The sequence below is a fragment of the Triturus cristatus genome, chromosome 11, assembly GCF_964204655.1.
Source record: "Triturus cristatus chromosome 11, aTriCri1.1, whole genome shotgun sequence".
Lineage (NCBI taxonomy): Eukaryota > Metazoa > Chordata > Amphibia > Caudata > Salamandridae > Triturus > Triturus cristatus.
The window spans coordinates 621,015,605-621,036,212 of record NC_140594.1 but is presented as its reverse complement, the minus strand read 5'-3'; positions in this window follow the sequence as shown (position 1 = coordinate 621,036,212).

Genomic DNA, 20,608 nt, shown 5'->3' with positions numbered 1-20,608 from the left:
TTTTGTATGAGTGAAATGAGCAGCTAACTATAACACCCCTGAAACCTATGGTTTTTTCTGTGAATTTCTAAGGTTTTTTAAATGCTAATTTCTAACTATAACGTCTCTGAAACCTATGTTTTTTTCAGTGAATTTCAAAGGTTTTTTAAATGCTAACTTTTAAGTGTGATAGTAGTTATATCTATTTTTTTGTACTGATTTTCTGTTTTTTTAACTGTTTATTTATAAATATTTTATTCATTAAATACCATTATATATTTTTCAGAAAATTGCAACAAAACAATTTTTTTTTCATTAAAACTGAAATATTGATTAATTTTCTTGTTTTAATTTCTTATTTTAATATATTTATATTATTTTCTTTACAAAAAGTCGCGCACTCAAAGTGTACACATCACGGTGGGTGCGCGCATTCTAGCCGTCATTTTATAAAAGTCATGAAGGATCCGCGTATGGTGTGCGACGGCTGCGTGTTTTTCAGTTACATCATATACATTTAATATCACGTGATATGCGCGATTGGTATGCGACCAGTGTGCGACTCCTGCTCCCGCGCATTCGCGACACATGCGCATTATGGTACGAGATGTATGCGCGGTTGCGGGTCCCGCGTGACATCATATACGTGCTGGGGCACGCTCGGTGCGCGACTTCCGCAAAAAAATGTTCCAAAATGATATGTATGTGTCTTTAATATACATATTAAGGCAAGAGATTATGTAAGATATTCATCAAAATAATATATTTGTACTTATAATAAACTTATATTATTTTTAAAGTTATTTTCGCTAAGTCGGGTGCATGCATCGTGAGTGCAGAAAACCAGGTCAGCGGAGCTGCTGTAGAGCCAGAGAACCAGGTCAGCAGAGCTGCTCTAGAGCCTAAGAACTAGGTCAGCAGAGCTGCTCTAGAGCCAGAGAACCAGGTCAGCAGAGCTGCTGTAGAGCCAGAGAAACCAGGTCAGCAGAGCTGCTTTAGAGGGAGAGAACCAGGTCAGCAGAGCTACTTTAGAGCCAGAGAACCAGGCCAGCAGAGCTGCTTTAGAGCCAGAGAACCAGGTTAACAGAGTTGCTTTAGAGCCAGAGAACCAGGTCAGCAGAGCTACTCTAGAGCCAGAGAACCAAATCAGCAGAGCTGCTTTAGAGCCATAGAACCAGGTCAGCAGAGCTGCTTTAGAGCCAGAGAACCAGGTCAGTAGAGCTGCTCTAGAGCCTAAGAACCAGGTCAACAGAGCTGCTCTAGAGCCAGAGAACCAGGTCTGCAGAGCTGATGCAGAGTCAGAGAAAACCAGGTCAGTATAGCTGCTTTAGAGGGAGAGAAACAGGTCAGCAGAGCTGCTCTAGAGCCAGAGAACCATGTCAGCAGAACTGCTTCAAAGCCATAGAGCTGAGTCAGCGGAGCTGCTTTAGAGCCAGAGAACCAGGTCAGCAGAGCTGTTGTAGAGCCAGAGAACTAGATCAGCAGAGCTGCTCCGTAGCATAAGAACTAGGTCAGCAGAGCTGCTCTAGAGCCAGAGAACCAGGTCAGCAGACCTGCTGTAGAGCCAGAGAAACCGGGTCAGCAGAGCTGCTTTAGAGAGAGAGAACCAGGTCAGCAGAGCTGCTTTAGAGCCAGAGAACCAGGTCAGCAGAGCTGCTCTAGCTGACACTGACTGACTGACACTGACTGACTGACACTGACTGACTGACACAGATTGACTGACACTGACAATGACTGACACTGATTGACCGACACTGACTGACTGACTGACACTGACTGACACTGATTGACTGACACTGACTGACTGACACTGACTGACTGACTGACACTGACTGACTACTCTCTACTACTCTACTACTGACTCTCTACTACTCTCTCTCTACTACTCACTCTCTACTACTCTCTACTACTCACTCTCTACTACTCTACTACTCTCAACTACTCACTCGCTACTACTCTCTACTACTCACTCTCTACTACTCACTCTCTACTACACACACTCTACTACTCTCTAATACTCACTGTCTACTACTACTCTCTCTACTACTCACTTTCTACTACTCTCTACTATTCACTCTCTACTACTCATTCTACTACTCTCTACCACTCACTCTCTACTGCTCTACTACTCACTCTCTACTACTCTCTACTACTCACTCGCTACTACTCTCTACTACACTCTCTACTACTCTCTCTCTCTACTACTACTCTCTACTATTCACTCTCTACTACTCACTCTACTACTCTCTGCTGCTCTCTACCACTCACTCTACTACTCTACTACTCTCTCTCTACTACTGACTCTCTACTACTCTCTCTCTACTACTCTCTACTATTCACTCTCTACTACTCACTCTACTACTCTCTACTACTCAATCTCTACTACTCTCTCTCTACTACTCACTCTCTACTATTCACTCTCTACTACTCACTCTCTACTATTCGCTCTCTACTACTCACTCTCCACTACTCACTCTCTACTACTCGTTCTCTACTACTCTCTACTACTCACTCTCTACTACTCACTCTCTACTACTCTCTACTACTCTCTCTGCTACTCACTCTCTACTACTCACTCTCTACTACTCTACTACTCTCTACTACTCACTCTACTACTCCCTCTCTACTATTCTCTACTACTCACTTTACTACTCTCTCCTACTCTCTACCACTCACTCTACTTCTCTACTACTCTCTCTATACTACACACTCTACTACTCACTCTACTACTCTCTACTACTCACTCTCTACTACTCTCTACTACTCACTCTCTACTACTCACTCTCTACTACTCTCTACTGCTCACTCTCCACTACTCATTCTCTACTACTCGCTCTCAACTACTCTCTACTACTCACTCTACTACTCACTCTCTACTACTCTACTACTCTCTCTACTTCTCACTCTCTACTACTTGCTCTCTGCTACTTGCTCTCTACTACTCTCTAGTACTCACTCTCTACTACTCTCTACTACTCACTCTCTACTACTCCACTACTCTCTACAACTCACTCTCTACTACTCACTCTCTACTACTCTACTACTCTCTACTACTCACTCTCTACTACTTACTCTCTACTACTCACTCTCTACTACTCTCTACTACTCTCTCTACTACTCTCTCTCTACTACTCTACTACTCACTCTCTACTACTCACTCTCTACTACTCTCTCTCTACTACTCTCTACCACTCACTCTCTACTGCTCTACTACTCACTCTCTACTACTCTCTACTACTCACTCGCTACTACTCTCTACTACTCACTCTCTACTACACTCTCTACTACTATCTCTCTCTACTACTACTCTCTACTATTCACTCTCTACTACTCTCCAATACTCTCTCTCTGCTACTCACTCTCTACTACTCACTCTCTACTCCTCTCTACTACTCTCTACTACTCACTCTCTACTACTCTCTACTACTCACTCTCTACTACTCACTCTCTACTACTCACTCTCTTCTACTCACTCTACTACTCTCTACTACTCACTCTCTGATACTTTCTCTACTACTCTCTACTACTCTCTACTACTCACTCTCTACTCTCTATTACTCGCTCTCTACTCTCTACCTCTCTCTACCTCTCTCTCTACTACTCTTTACCTCTCTACCTCTACCTCTCTACCTCTACACCTCTACCTATACACCTCTACCTCTCTGTACATGCACACATATGCACATATATATATGCATATATATGCATATGCATTTATATATATGTATGTGTATATATATATATACATATATAAACATATAAATATAATCTGCATATCTATATAAATATAAATGCATGCAAACATATACATATACATATATGCATACATATGCATGGTATGTACATGAAAGTTTGAAAAACTCTAATACAAGCAAAGCTAAAAAGCCACCTAATTACAAACAGAATGACTTTAACTTAAACGAGGGCGAGTCCTATTGCATTTTCAATGCTTGTTTACTTTGATTCCATCAAGAAGGCATTCAGATGTGTCACACATTTTCCATAAATTCTGAATGGTAGCACTCTAGTTGCTCATTAGATCACTGTAGTAAAGCTGCTGCTCACCAGGGAAGTCTGCTGCTGGTATTCAAAGTGCATGTTTCAGTCTGCATGTCAGAATTTTTTAATGAAATGGAAGAGGATTTGAGAAGTCAAAATGTGCCCTAATCTTTCTTTCTGCAGCACTAATCATAATTTCTATGGCAAAATGAACCTCCTCATTTTGTTCCTTTGCAAATTAAATGTTTTAAGTGTTACCACTTTATTCCAATCAAGATGGCATCAGGTGTGCCATACTTTTGTCATAAGTAAGATTGTTAGCGCTCTAGTTGTTCTTTAAAACACTCTGGGACATTCTATCATTGGGCTATACTTGGACTACATCTCGGTGATATTTGTGCTACATTTGGGCTCTTTTGTCTCTGGTGGCCATCTTGGGAGACTTATTTGTTTTGAAGTTTCCTAATTTCCTCATTTACAACAGTCTCCTCAGAAGGAAATACTTTCAGGTTTTTAACTTTCATTCCATCAAGAAGGCATTCAGATGTGTCACACATTTGCCATAAATTCGGAATGTTAGCACTCTAGTTGCTTATTAGATCACTGTAGTAAAGCTACTGCTCACCAGGGAAGTCTGCTGCTGGTATTGAAAGTGCATGTTTCAGTCTGCATGTCAGAATTTTTTAATGAAATAGAAGAGGATTTGAGAAGTCACTCAAAAAGTGCCCTAATTTTTCTTTTTTCCGCACTAATCATAATTTCTATGGCAAAATGAACCTCCTTGTTGTGTTCCTTTTAAATTGAACTACTCACTCTCTACTACTCACTCACTACTACTTTCTACTACTCACTCTCTACTACTCACTCTCTACTACTCTCTACTACTCTCTCTCTACTACTCCCTCTCTACTACTCACTCAGTACTACTCACTCTCTACTACTCTACTACTCTCTACTACTCACTCTCTACTACTCACTCTACTACTCTCTACTACTCACTCTCTACTACTCTACTACTCACTCTCTACTAATCTCTCTCTCTACTACTCACTCTCTACTACTCACTCTATTACTCTCTACTACTCTTTCTCTACTACTCACTCTCTACTACTCTACTACTCACTCTCCACTACTCACTCTCCACTACTCTCTACTACTCACTCTACTACTCACTCTCTACTACTCTACTACTCTCTACTATTCTCTCTGCTACTCACTCTCTACTACTCTCTACTACTCACTCTCTACTACTCTACTACTCTCTACTACTCTCTCTACTACTCACTCTCTCCTACTCACTCTCTACTACTCTCTATCTACTACACACTCTCTACTACTTGCTCTCTACTACTCACCATACTACTCACTCTACTACTCAGTCTCTACTACTCCCTACTACTCACTCTACTACTAACTCTCTACTACTCACTCTCTACTACTCCACTACTCTCTACTAATCACTCTCTACTACTCACTCTGTACTACTCTCTACTACTCACTCTCTACTACTCTCTACTACTCACTCTCTATTACTCTCTCTCTACTACTATCTACTACTCACTCTCTACTACTCACTCTCTACTACTCTCTCTCTACTACTCTCTAGTACTCACTCTACTACTCATTCTCTACTACTCTCTCTCTGCTACTCAGTCTCCACTACTCACTCTCTACTACTCTCTACTACTCACTCTCTAATACTCACTCTCTACTACTCTCTACTACTCACTCTACTACTCACTCTTTACTACTCTCTACTTCTCACTCTCAACTACTCACTCTCTACTACTCACTCTACTACTCTCTCCTACTCACTCTCTGCTACTCTCTTTACTACTCTCTACTACTCTCTCTCTACTCTCTACTCTCTATTACTCATCCTCTACTCTCTACCTCTCTCTACCTCTCTCTCTACTACTCTCTACCTCTCTACCTCTACCTCTCTACCTCTACGTCTCTACCTCTACACCTCGACCTCTCTCTACACGCACACATATGCACATATATGCATTTGCATTTATATATATGTATGTGTATATATATATACATACATATATAAACATATATATAATCTGCATATCTATATAAATACAAATATAAATGCATGCATACATATACATATATGCATGTTAGGTACATGAAATTTTGAAAAACACTAATAAAAGCAAAGCTAAAAAGCCACCTAATTACAAACAGAATTGCTTTAACTTAAACGAGGGTGAGACCTATTGCATTTTCAATGCTTGTTTACTTTGGTTCCATCAAGAAGGCATTCAGATGTGACACATTTGCCATACATTCTGAATGGTAGCACTCTAGTTCCTCATCAGATCACTGTAGTAAAGCTACTGCTCACCAGGGAAGTCTGCTGCTGGTATTCAAAGTGCATGTTTCAGTCTGCATGTCAGAACTTTTTAATGAAATAGAAGAGGATTTGAGAAGTCAAAATGTGCCCTAATCTTTCTTTCTGCAGCACTAATCATAATTTATATGGCAAAATGAACCCCCTCATTGTCGCTGAGTGACCTATATGCTGATGGCGCATTGCTCACGTTCGCCAACCTGTCTGAAGACTCGGCCCTCCCGGCGGGGCAGTTCCTCCTACATGCTTCCATTCTGCGCACACTCACGGCTTCCTGGGGTGACATGACAGATGAGCCTCCGACACATACCTTTATGCAATACCTACACGTTATGGGCCATGGCGCGCACGTCGTACACTGGCTGGCGCAGGCGCTGCAGACGCACTCGCAGCCATCCACAATAGCATCGAGGGAGCGCTGGGCGACGGACAGGGGAAGAGACTGGACGGACAAGGAATGGGCGATGATACTGGCCGGCCCAACGAACATCCCACGCAACCCCCGCTTTAAACTTATACAGTACTACATCCTGCAGCGCGCATACCTCACCCCTGATAAAATTAACAGATATTTCGCGAGGACAGACGCAACCTGCCCGCGCTGCTCCTTGCCGGGAGCGGACCTTTTACACATGCTATGGCACTGCCCGGAGATACAGGCATACTGGGGCACGGTGCTGTCACTGCTCACGTGCGGCGCAGATGGGCGGCTCCCGCACACATGGGAAACGTGCATTCTAGGGCTCTACAGGCGCACAAAAGACAATAAGGTGCAGGCACGCTTTTGGGACATGGGTCTTATCACGGCCAAACGCATGATTACCAAGCGCTGGAAGGCAGTGGCTTCCCCGCACGTACGCCACTGGAGAGCCTCCTTTGTTAATTGGGCGCAAGCAGAGAGCGTGGTGCTCCTTCGCGAGGAAACGGCAGGGCTCCGAAAGTTCCCCATCGCACACCTCTGGGACACTCTCCTTGGGACATTCCAGGGGGCTTGCCGGGATAGGGGGATAACCTGAATCCCTGAGATATGTTGCACCCCCGCTGACGGGACAGCGCCGGCCTTGGGGCTGCTGGGAGGACGACGCTTATCTCCCCCCCCCCCCCCTTTTTTTTTTTGCCCCTGCTTGCCCCCGACGCCCTGGGGATACTGGTGGGCGGGTGCGGACGCGGACACTAGGGAGTCTTGACCTCCCTGAAAGCCCTCTGTCTCTTTTGTTCCCCTCTCCTGACTTGCGACCCCCCGCGCACATCGCGCAGTCCTGCCGAGCCCAGCCTGACAGCCAATGACCCTCCTGCTCTGCCGCAGACCGATCTCCCCCCCCCCCCCTTCTTCACTCCCCCTCTCCCCCTCAGCCCTGTTTGAGTTTATGACCTTAACCCTAGCACATCTTTTTGCTATGCACACACGGGATAGATAAGGACTATGATGCTGCACACCAGGCTCGCCAGCTCTATGCGCTGCCATATGTGTAGCTGTGAGCTATACTGGGTTATCCTTGCCGCGCTGCGGCCTACACTCTGAGCGCGCTACTGGCGTTCGACCACCCGGAGGCCTCTACATTCTGGGGACATGGTGACGTCCGCTGGGTCACTGACTTGGGGCTTGGGTGGCAGCCGGCATAGCTGTGGAGTGGGCTAGATCACAGCGCCATCCTCTACCGTTGATAGCATGCACCTGAGACACCTCTAAAACTAAAAAAGCACATACGTAACATTCCGCGCCTACTCCCTTTACAACGCACACACCCCCCCTTCTGCGTGCATGTCATCCTGAATAATGCCGCCGGACCTCCGGGTTGTCGGCTAAATGGCCGTGTTCTTATCTCTGGTGATGTACACTTGATTTAACTGCTTTACCACCTGGACGGTGAATGTGCGTTGTAAGATGACATAAATGTGCACAATAAAGGTTTTTCAAAAAAAAAAAAAAAAAAAAAAAAAAATGAACCCCCTCATTGTGTTCCTTTCCAAATTAAATGTTTTAAGTGTTACCACTTTATTCCAATCAAGATGGCTTCAGGTGTGCCATACTTTTGTCATAAGTAAGACTGTTAGCGCTCTAGTTGTTCTTTAAAACACTCTGGGATTTCTGTCATTGAGCTATACTTGGGCTACATCTCTGTGATATTTGTGCTTCATTTGGGCTCTTTTGTCTCTGGTGGCCATCTTGGGAGACTTGTTATCAAGTTTCCTAATTTCCACATTTACTACAGTCTCCTCAGTAGGCATACTGTCAGTTTTTTACTTTGATTCAACGAAGAAGGCATTCAGATGTGTCACACATTTGCCATAAATTCTGAATGTTAGCACTCTAGTTGCTCATTAGATCACTGTAGTAAAGCTACTGCTCACCAGGGAAGTCTGCTGCTGGTATTGAAAGTGCATGTTTCAGTCCGCATGTCAGAATTCTTTAATGAAATAGAAGAGGATTTGAGAAGTCCCTCAAAATGTGCCCTAATTTTTCTTTCTGCAGCACTAATCATACATTCTATGTCAAAATGAACCCCCTCATTTTGTTCCTTTTTAAATTAAATGTTTTAAGAGTTACCACTTTATTCCAATCAAGATGGCTTCAGGTGTGCCATACGTTTATCATAAGTAGGAGTGCTAGCGCTCTAGTTGTTCTTTGGAACACTCTGGGAAGCTGCAGTAGAACACAAAGGAATCAACTGACAGTCTCTGCCCTTGTTGGATGTACATGTTTTACTGAGAATGTCAGACTTCATTCTCACATGACTAGGAAAGATAATGTGAATTTACAGAAAATATGCTCTCAGTTTAGCTTATAGATCACCTTCCAAACCTCTGTGGGAAAAGCATGTGAAAATAGTTTTCTCTCAAACATGATTCATGATATCCCAGCAGAAGGCTTTTTCACATGGTAAAATCACCTTAGAACATACCACAATTCCTAAAATGAGTATTGGACCATCAACAAATGATTTATAATGTAACTAAAGTCTTAAAACCTTCTATTAACTGCAATGCTTTTTAATGAGGCGCTATCATGTATATTGGTCCCAAGATGGCTGCCAACACTTCTTGGATGAAGTGCTGACAGCCAATCAGATCTCACGATGAGATGTGTGGTTAGGCTCCGCCCAGATATATATGTGATTTTACTTTTGATTTTCTCAGGAACTACTGAACGGATTTACACCATTTAAGCAAAAGGCACGACTCTGAACCAAGGTCTACCTTTCTGCCAAATTTGGTGTAATTCCGTTCAGCAGTTTGGGCTGTAGCTGCGTCAACAGGTCCTATGGGAAATTGCATGGGGAAAACGTGTTTTGGGACCCCCCTTTTTTCTCAGCCCCCGCTTGACGAATCACCACAAAACTTTCAGGATGGGAGCGGACCGGAGCTGGCCAAAAGTTTGGAGAATTTCGCGAAGATTCGTCAACCGGCGCCAGACTTATTGGGAATAGAATGTTGCGGATTTCCTATGGAAAATAGGTCCTAACTATAACTACCTACTGGCGACCGCCAGTAGGTAATATACACATATATACATATACACACACATATATATACATATGCACACACACACACACTCACACGCCTTGTATATACTTACCATTTTGTTGTGAAGGCATGCGTATTAAAGGCATTACATGGTAAAGGCATTGAGCTGTAATGCCTGTGTTATACAGACTGTCTCCAGGCAGAGACACACATAAAAAGTACAAACATATTAAAGAAAAACATGTACAATAAAACAACATTGAGATAGGGTAGCGTACTGCAGATTTTAAGGAAGAGCCAACAGCAAAACATACAAATTAATTTGACAGCATCTGTAAAAAGCATAAAGCAACATAACACTTTTCAAAAATTGTACTTTCTCAAAAAAGGTATAAAAACGAATAGTAAAAGATTTATAAGGTGTGCAAAATAGGTAAAATGTATTGGTGTCTAGTTGAAGGTAACATAACGGGAGAAAATACAAATATCTACCAAACTATATTTACTTGGGTGGAAGCACAATAAGCTCTGTACAGTGCCAGACTTGAATTGGAAGAGTAATACTCCTTCCCAAGTTCCTTAACTAACTGTAAGTAAGCCGCAATGCAACTGTAAGATCACATGCTACTTATAGGTTGAATTATTCAGTTCTTGGTCTTTTCTCCTAAGACATAAATGTTCTAAGAAAGACCTTTCTACCCAACGTTTGTCCTCCTTCACAATGGCTGATGGGTTCTCAAAAAACGATGGGCGGCCCAGCTTACCAAATTACACTTTAACGTATATCAAACAAGAGATAGACAGCCCTTTGTCACAGGTTGAAGAACCCAAAATTATTGTCTGATTAACTTGCACATGAGGGTTTAGCCAGCGTGAAATCCACAACAATAATTGTTCCAATTAAATATTGTCTCAAAATAATTCAAAACAAGATGTTCATAGCAGAGATAGCGCCCAGCACATGCGGCACACAGAAAAGACCCTTTAAAAAGTGGTTTACCTCAAGTTGTAAGGAAAGGGAATCTGTACCGCCCAAACTCCCACCCATATATTACAATGGGTAAACATTGGAGTTTATAAATTTCAAGCATGGGGGCAATGGGTTTCCCTCCCAGATTGGATGGCAGTTTTAGAAGGGCACCCTCAGACTGAAAACATTTCTGTTGCTGTGCTGAAATATTAAGCTTCCAGGAAGAAGATGAATCAAATACCCATATATGGAAATCAATATATAGGGAAAGCTGCAAACCTTTTCAAATATGTTGTTGCCTATACTGCATGTATGTAGATTTGAGCTGCCTAGCCCAAATCACATAATCTGCAATTTGGAGAATTCCGTGCTTAAGTCTGAACTGGTCCTAAAATCAGTAAAGGATGCCACAAACTTCCTTACTGCCCTTGGGGTCAGTGCCAGCAGTACCACATCATTCTGACACTTGGGCTTGTGGCTAAGGAAGAACTTTATGAATTATGCCACAAAGATAAGTAAAAGATTTGATGTTATCATATTCTCTAAGAACAGGTATGAGATAGACTGGGAAGATACCATACTAATTTTAATCCATTGGTCGTAGGACCAGGGAGATAATTATAAACGTTATGGAAACTTGCGGATTGAGTGGATAAATAGAATAATACAAAAAGTGTATTGTGATCCCCAAAATTGGCATCCAAGATATCAAAGCTTACAAATAGACTAAGTAGGCCATGTGTCTTGAAAACGGCAGCCCTCTACGTGCTTGCAAGGAGGATGCGAATCAATGCAGCAGGACAGCGCAGGAGAAGGGTCCAGGAGAGAGTATTCAGAGTACGCATCACCTTGCTCGGACAGAATGAGGACGAGGTGTACGAGAAGTATCGACTGAATCGTGCCATGATCATGCGCCTCATTGCAGACCTGGAACCACTACTGCAGCACCAGACACATCGGACCAATGCAATCCCTGCGCACGTCCAGGTCCTATGCAGCCTGCACCTACTGGCCTCAGGAAGTTTCCAGGGGGTAATCGCCGTAGCCGGAGGCGTATCGCAAAGCGCACTCTCACGCTTCTTCCAGAAATTCATAGATGCCATGCTGACAATGATACACACCCACATCAGCTTCCCCACAACCCCACAGCAGTTGGACCGCAACAAACAGGCATTCTACCAGGTGGCCCATTTCCCCCATGTCATTGGATGCATCGACTGTACGCATATCCCCATCTGTCCACCCTCTGCCAATGAGTACATATTCCGTAACCGCAAGTCCTGCCACTCAATCAACGTGCAGGTTGTGTGCGATGCCAAGCACATCATCACGGACCTAGTGGCACAATTTCCGGGGAGCACACACGACTCCTACATATTCCGACACAGTGGCATCCACAGGCGTCCACTCAACGGAGAATTCGGAGAGGGACTCCTGCTTGGTTCGTACACATACCTCTTCCACACATGAGCACCACACATGTATGAACATCACCCTTGCTAAGTCTTTGCTTCTATCTTGTAGGTGACAGTGCATACGCCCTACGTGAATATATACTCACCTCCTACATCAATCCAGCAACACCACAGGAGCAACGATACAACGCCGCCCACATAAGCACAGGGAATGTCATAGAGAGGACCTTTGGGATTCTGAAGAGTCGCTTTAGAATCCTACATAAGACTGGAGGTGCCTTGCTATACAAACCTGATACCTGCTGCAGGATTGTAGCTGTATGTGCTATGCTGCACAACATTGCGACCAGAAGGGGGATACCCATAGAGGTGGACAGGAATTACGACTACCAGGATGACCAACCACCCGCCCAACACCGACAGGCACACGTCCCTAACACAGCAGAGGGCCATAGGAGGTGGACATACATCATGCAACATCATTTCTGAACCAGGTAAGAATGAAACATGACAATTTAATTGGTGGTGCAACTGTTTAATGCACAGGAGCACTGAGGGATGTGCGACCAAACAAGCTATAAAATAAAAGCTCCCCAAGAAAACTGTAACCACAAATGGCCGTTTTAGTCACGGCTGTGCAGCGTCAAATAGGGGAGGACCATGGTTGCCCCACCACGGTCAAGTATGACTGTCAGTTAGTCTAGTGGCGCTTGCCACGAACGCCAAGCCTCCTCTCAGGTGTCTCCTCCACCTCACCACGGCCTGTCCTTGTGGAGCACCACGAACTGCGCCGCCTGGTGCTGGCCTCTGCTACAGAAACACTGCTCACACTTGAGGCAGCCTCACTGCCGTCTTCCCCTCCCAATGCGCTAGCACTGAATGTACCGCTCTGCAGGTGTTCTACTGCAGCGGTGACCTGTCCTAGAGCCTTGGCAACATCCCCGCAAAAGTGTCCAAGGTCCACCTGCAGTGACACCGAGCGGCGTGCCAACACTGCGGTGCTGTTGCTCATCCTTGTGATGGCCTTTGTTGAGGCTGCGGACCTGACCAAGTTCTGCCGGTGCCTCCTCCTCTCGCTCTCATGGCCTTCCCTCATGGCACGGGTGAGCTCATGTATGTCCTCCCTCAGGTACCCATTGCCCTCTGCCACCACAGTGGTCATGTTCCTCACTGCCGCAGTCATGGCACGCATTTCTTTTGCAAGGCGCGCTATGTTAGAGCTGATTGTAGCCATGTGTCTCGCCTGCAGGCGCTGGACACGCAGCATTCTTTCCTCAATGCCAGCATTTGGGTAGATTGCAACATCGCCTAAGGAGAGTGAACTGCGCAGAGACCTGCGGCGCTGTGGGAGTCTGACACGTGCTGGTGGTGCAGCAGGCGATGGGATGATTCGCAGACTTTGACCCGATGGTGTAGCAGGTGTTTGGCATGTTTCCATCACCTGCATGGGTGGAACTTGTGACCTGCGTCTCCGCTCTTTAGTTGCAGTTGTTGCGGCAGCAGGTGTTGCTGGTGCTGGTGGTGGTGGTGGTGGTGTGGTTGCTGGTGGAGGTGGTGATTGCGTATCTTGCGCTGTATCCATATCCGAATCGGCTGGTGTCTCCGAAATGATCAGCCGGCCGCTGTCGTCGGAATCCCCAGGAGATGTATCTGTGTGTGAAACAGTGCATGGTTAGCGGGATAGTTACACCTACGTAGTATTGTAAACATACATGTCCCTCTGTGATCCACTAAATAAACAGTCTATATCCAGCTTCTACTGATGTGGTGATTTTTAAATCTATTTTTTCCTGGGCATGCACACCGGGCTGACTTGACTACAACTCCCATGATGCACTAGTGTTATGAGTAAAGTTGTGTGGGGCAAAGCTGCATGCACACTCTGATCGTGCTGGGGGCTTGGAAATGGATTTACGCAATGCTGGGTATGGCCACAGGCATGCATCTTACCTTGGGCACTTGTGGCTGCGCCGGAGGTATCCATCTGGGTTACTCCCACGACGGCCTCAGGCTCGATGGTCCCTTCCACCAGCTCCTCCAGGGCGGTGTTAGCTTGCACTGTGGAAGGTCCGCCTCCCGTTCTGGATGCCTCCCGGAGCCTCTCCGCAATCCTCTCCTTTGCGCGCTTCCTCAGGTCGTACCACGGCATTTACCCTCTCTCGGATGCGCAGCCATATACCCCGCTTCTCAGACTCTGGCACCTTTAGGGACAGCTTCCCGAACAGCCGATCGTGTTTGCTGCTCACCCCCTCGATCAGGTGCTCCAGCTCCCGGTCGGAAAAACTTGCGTTTCCTCTTGCGTGCAGCTTCTACGCTGGATGGTGCTTCTTTCTCCATCCTGGTTGTGTAGGAGGGTAGTCCAGTTAGTTTGGCTTCAATGGGCTCAGGCAGTCTCCAGTACCTGCTCCTGTTTGCTCCTCTGGCGAGGCAATGAGGGTGGGGCTGCAGTATTTCCTGGTGGTGATGTCATAACTCCGTTCCCGGAGCGACACGTTCTGTTACGGAATCGCTAATTGCGATTTCGCTAATAGCGATATCGCTATTAGCTAATTTGGTAATACCGATTTTGGATTTTGCTCTACTCGCTATTGGATATTCGGTAAAATATAGCGATTTTGAAAGAATCGCTATATTTTAGCGAATCTGTTGATGCATTCAGAAAAGCGATTCCTTGATACCGATTCCTTATTTATCGCTATTAAGGAATCGCTTTTGCTTTTGTTGATGCATGTGCACCTTCATCGATAGGTTAGGTATATTCCAGTCCGAAGTAAGTGGGTATGGTGGAATCAGTTTCATGCACATTAATTAAATCATGATTCGCCCTAAAACATCCTAGTATTACGCCCTTTGAATCTATGCATACTGAAAATGTAAGATATTTCGTACTTATTTTTTATAAATTTATATTTTCTTTTAAATAGTTCATTAGGTTAAACAATAAGCTAGCTACACAAATGACCATAGCCGGCAGTACTTGCCCAGGACCCCATGCTTTACATACCACCATGAGGCTCTGTGAAAAGTTACAGAATATGAAGAAGGAAAATCACTTAACAGAGGATGTTACTCCTCGCTGGTTGTCAGTCCAGCCTCTGGAATACCTAGAAATAAAGAAAGTAGTGCCAAAGGGAGAAAAAGGACAGAGAAGGCGGGCCAGGGATAATAATGGCAGGGCCACCAACAAGGAAAGTAACAATGGACTACCAGTTACAAAGGGGAGTAGAAGCTGGGGAAGGATGCGGTCAATTGCAAGCAATAAATGGGAAAGCGTTCTAGATGATCAGGTCACAGGAAACCTGGTGGAGGTTTCAAAGCATGCCACAGTCCTGGAGGGCTGTGGTAACCCGGATGAGTGAACATAGAAAAATGAGGTGAGGGTGGAGGGTGCGGAAGAGAAGTTCACAAGACTCTGCTTTCGTTTTTTTATTTTAACATGAAGCCAATACCCCAACGGGCATAAACGAGTACTGGGGACAAATTTGCTAACCCTATGCTTGTCAGTAACAGAAGTTATCTGAGCCTATCCCTAATCTAACTACATAATTCTAAACAGGAAGAAGCCAATAGGGAATTTGAACATTTTAAATTTCTTGTTTGTTACAATTACTCTGAGATAGGTAAAGAATCAAGGCATACTATCTTTAGAGACTCCTTAGAGATCTCGCAACATGAGGGAATCTCCCAGAGAAAACCTTTAGCTTCCCACTGACCACCAAATAAGGGAGGGGAAAAAGAGGTAAGCCTAAACTTACGGTTGAAATAATCTCCCAGAGAGTAGACACATTATAGCTTGAAGGGATAGGGATTATTGGTGTCAATGGCACCACCTCCACCTAGAAGAGAAGAAGTTCTTAGAAACAAGAGAACCCGCTTACACACCATAGAAACATAATCCCTCAGCTCCAAGAGACTATAAATCCCAATATATATATTTTCCTTTCCTTATAAGAACAATAACTAATACATCATCATTTTGAAATGCACAAATAAGCTTCCGAAGTCTTATTTCTGACCTACCCTCCAAAAGGCCCCACAACAATGCACCATAAATAACATCTCTCAATTTCTCTTTCCATCTACTAGGCCTCCAAGTGCTGCAAAACTGCAAAGGTCAGGGGAGGGGTATTTCACCTCATCATTATTATTATTATTGTTATTTAAAGTTTTTATATAGTGCTGGCTCGACCCGGGGGTATCAGAGCACTTTACAAAAGTATGGATATAGTGCAGGAGTTTCATAATGTAGGGTTCAAACAGGATATAGTACAGAGAACATATAGCAAAATACATTTTACATGTGTCAGAGTGGCAAGAAAGAACTATCTACATAAATAAAATGGGTACAGATAATCGAATTATTATACAGAAACGAGAGATGGAGGAAGGCTGGGAGGTAGGAGGGTAGTGGTTAGTTAGGAGTGAGTAGGGGATAAGAAGAATGGACTAAGAAAGGGGAGGAAGTAACTAAAAGGAAGGGAGTATGGAAGGAGATTGGAAAGAAAAAGGCTACGGCGGGGAGGGGAAAGGAGGTGGAAGGGAGAGAGTAGAGAATGAGCAAAATGAAAGGCTTAAGGACCCCAAAATCTGTTGAGCAGGTGCAGTTTGAGGTCTTTCTTAAAGCTGATGTAAGAGGGTTTACAACGCAGGTCATTAGGGAGAGCATTCCAGATGATAGGGGCGTTTTCTGAGAAACAGCGAGATTGTGTGGATTTCTTTTTTAACAGAGGTGGAACAAGGAGGATGGCGTTGGTGCTTCTCAATGGTCGGGAGCAGCCCACTTTGTTGAGTTTGTTAATGAGATACAGCAGGGCCTTTTGATGAAGGGCTTTGTGCTTAATGCATGCAATCTTGTAGGAGGATCTGCCTTTGATGGGTAACTGGGGAGATGTGGTCGAAACGTTTGCAGTCAGTGATGAGTCTGGCCGCCAGGTTGAGCAGGGATTTGAGAGGGGCAAGGTGAACTTTAGGGGTTCCAGAGAGGATGGCGTTACCATAGTCTATTCTCAAGAGGACTAGAGATTGGACAACTGATTTAAAGTCGTCCGCTGGAATGAAGGGTTTCATTTTCTTGAGATGATGGAGAGAGAAGAGTGCTCCTTTTGGGCGAGTTTTTTATGTGGTTCTGAAGGGAAAGGCTATTGTCGATGGTGATACCAAGAGATTTTACTGAGTTGGAAAGGGAGAGCGGACAGTTGAGGGCATTAAGGTCAGAGATCCACGTTTGGATAGGAAGAGGGTTGTTTTTTAGAGAGAAGAGAATGATTTCAGTTTTTTTAGGGTTGAGTTTGAGATAATTAGAGTGGAACCAGGATTGGATTTTTGCCAGGGTGTTGTTAAGGTGCAGAACATCAGAGTGGGATCTAATCCTTTAGTAAAGATGGGTGTCGTCAGCATACAGGTGGTTGTTGAGCCCATCTTGTTTTAGAATGAGGGTAAGGGGTACCATAAAGAGGTTAAAGAGAGAGAGAGAGAATAGAACCCTGGGGGACACCAAGGGGGACGGGTGTTGGGTTTGAGAGGCAGTTGTAGATTTTAATTTGTTGCATTCTATGTTGGAGGTAGGAGGAGAACCATTTGAGGAGGACCATTGAGGCCAAAGGGAACTTTGAGCGCGTTAAGTAAGGCAGGGTGGTTAACGGTATCAAATGCTGCAGAGAGGTTGAGGAGAATAAGTAGGCAGGTCTCGCCATTATCTAGGGAGTGGTGGATGTCATCAACAATGTTAAGCATGGCAGTTTCAGCACTGCAGCCTTTTCGGAAGCCGGATTGTAAGGAGTCAAGTAGGTTAAAAGTGTCAATATGTTTGTCCAGTTGAAGCAGGGTACATTTTTCAAGAGCTTTAGAAAGAAGGGGGAGGTTGGAGATCGGGCGGAGATTATTAAGGTCATTGGGATCGGCATTGGCATTTTTAAGAATGAGAGTGATTTGTCTGAGTTGGAGGGAGGCAGGGACACATCCCGTGGTAAGGGAGGAGTTGAAGATAGTGGACCAATAAGGGGCAATGATGTGCTTAAGCTCCTGGACAAGGTTAGAAGAGAGAGGGTCTTTGATGTGTGAGGACGGTTTGAGTTTAGAGATGATGTTAGAAACTTCAAGCTCTGTTACGGGGTGGAAATTGTGCCAGGAGGTGTTGATTTTAAGCTGTGAGTTGGAAAGGCTGTTATCCGGAGGGGTAGAGGCAAGAAGGTGGGAGGAGGAGTCAGGGGGGAGAGTTAATAGGGAGGGAGGTTTAGAAGAAGAGTCGGTGGCAAATAGGGGATAAGGAGAGACCTGAGATACAAGGAAGGATTGGTCTATTTTGGCTTTTTTTTCGCAGAAGAAGTTAGCAATTTCTTCGCATCTGTCAGTAGTGGCCGTTAGTTTTGGGGGGGCAGAGGATGTTTGGTTTCGAACTATGTTGAACAGCTCTCCGGGTCTATTTTTGGAACGATCGAGTTGTGTGCAGAAGAAGGAAGCCTTTTCAGTGAAAATGTGTTTCTTGTAAGTGGCTCTAGCGGATCTGAGGAGGGCAAGATGTGCAGGTGAAGGGTGTTGTCTCCATGTTCTTTCAGTTAGTCTAAGTGCACGTCTTTCGTTGTTGAGATTGGAATTGAACCACAATTTGGATGTAATGTTTCTTAGAGTTTTTAGCTTGGATGGGGCAATTTGGTCTAAGACATCAGTGACAGTTTTGTTGAAATGCTCAGTGAGTCTGTTATTTTGGGAGAGAGGGGTGAGAAGAAGTTGTGCTTGGAGTTTAGACTCCAGCTCGCCATGAGGGATATGATTAAGATTTCTGGTCCATTTCGTGGATTTGATGTTATTGGCGGGGGTGGGGGAGTGGAGCAGTGGTGGCGATTGAGAACAGGATGAGGTGATGGTCAGACGAGTCGATGGGGAGGATGTTGGAAAGGGAAGCCAAGTCATTGTTGGCAATGATGGCGTCAAGTGTAGCCCCTTTGATGTGGGTTGGAGAATGGCGGAGTTATTTGAGGTCACTGATCTCTAGAAGATTAGTGAGGAGGTTGACTGAGGGCTCATTGGTTTCATTCCAGTGGAGATTGAAATCTCCTAGGAAGAGGTTTTTAAGTTATAGAGTGAGGATTGAGTAAGAAGTTCAGATAATTCCTCAGTGAAGGTAAGAGGATCACCAGGAGGGGGGTAGATATGTGTAGTCGAATCGGGGGACAACCATGAAACTTAAGTTCGGTTTCAAGGTATTCAAAGGTAGTGCGGTCAGAATTCTTGACAAGGGAAAGTTGAAGGTCGTTTTTAAAGATTATTGCTAATCCACCTCCTATTCTCTCAGTTCTGTCTTTTCTGATGATATAGTAACCGGGGGGAGAAAGTAAGTCAAGGCTGGACGTTGAGTGGTCATTGAACCAGGTTTCCGTGAGGAAGGCGATGTCAATAGCTTGGCTAAGGATAGTTTCAGATATTTCTATAGCACAGCTGAACCACTGGCTAACACAAATTTCGCATTATGCTGACTCACTTTCAGTTCTACTGAAGCTGTTTTGTTTATTCTTTTCCAGTCTAAGAAGTGTACTTGTTCATGACGATCTTCATTTCCTTCAGATTCTTCTTTAAGCTCCATCAAATACAGTCCTTCTTTAAAGTTCCTGATAGGAGATGCCTCTAACTCATCTTCTCCGTTTTGGCTTTCCATTTATGTTATAAGCCGAGTTGTTTTCTTTACTTGTTTTTCTTGTTTTGTATAGTTATCGGTTTTGAACATCTGAGTATTTGATTTACATACACTTGCAAAGAGATTATTTTTTCCACATTTGCGACACATTTGTCCTATAACTGGCCACCTTTTTGAATGTGGAAATGGCATTCCACATCTACAGCACAAATTTGACTCTTAATTTATTTTCATATTTGTGTTATCTCTGTCTTCTTTTCATATTTCTGATATGATCCATCATTTTAGTTCGTCCAATCTCTATATTGCTTGTGTGAAGTTCCGCTCTTCCTTCTGAGCGAGCTATTTGTAATATCGTGGACAGATCAAATAATTATTTTAGTAATTTTGTTCTGAATGTAACAGAATGACAACCTCCAATTACTCAATAGCATATAGCTTCTTTGTTATAAAATTTGTGAAAATCACAATTTGCTACTAATTTTCTTAGTCAGGCCACAAAATCATCCATGGTTTTGTCTGCTTCTTGGCATGTTATGTTAAAAGTGTGTCTTTCAAAATCAATATTTCTTTGTGGGTCAAAGCATTCCTTCAAAACATTTTTTTATTCCTTCATGTGTTTCAATATGTTCTGGTGGGTGAGTTGCAGCTATTTCACATAATCTTCTATTAAGTTAATTAGGAGATCTCTTGCTTGTTCATTAGTGTGTTTTTTGCACCTCGCTTTCAAATATTGCTCAATCAGCCTCTGTCATTTCTCCCATTGTGACCCTATTTTTTTATAAACC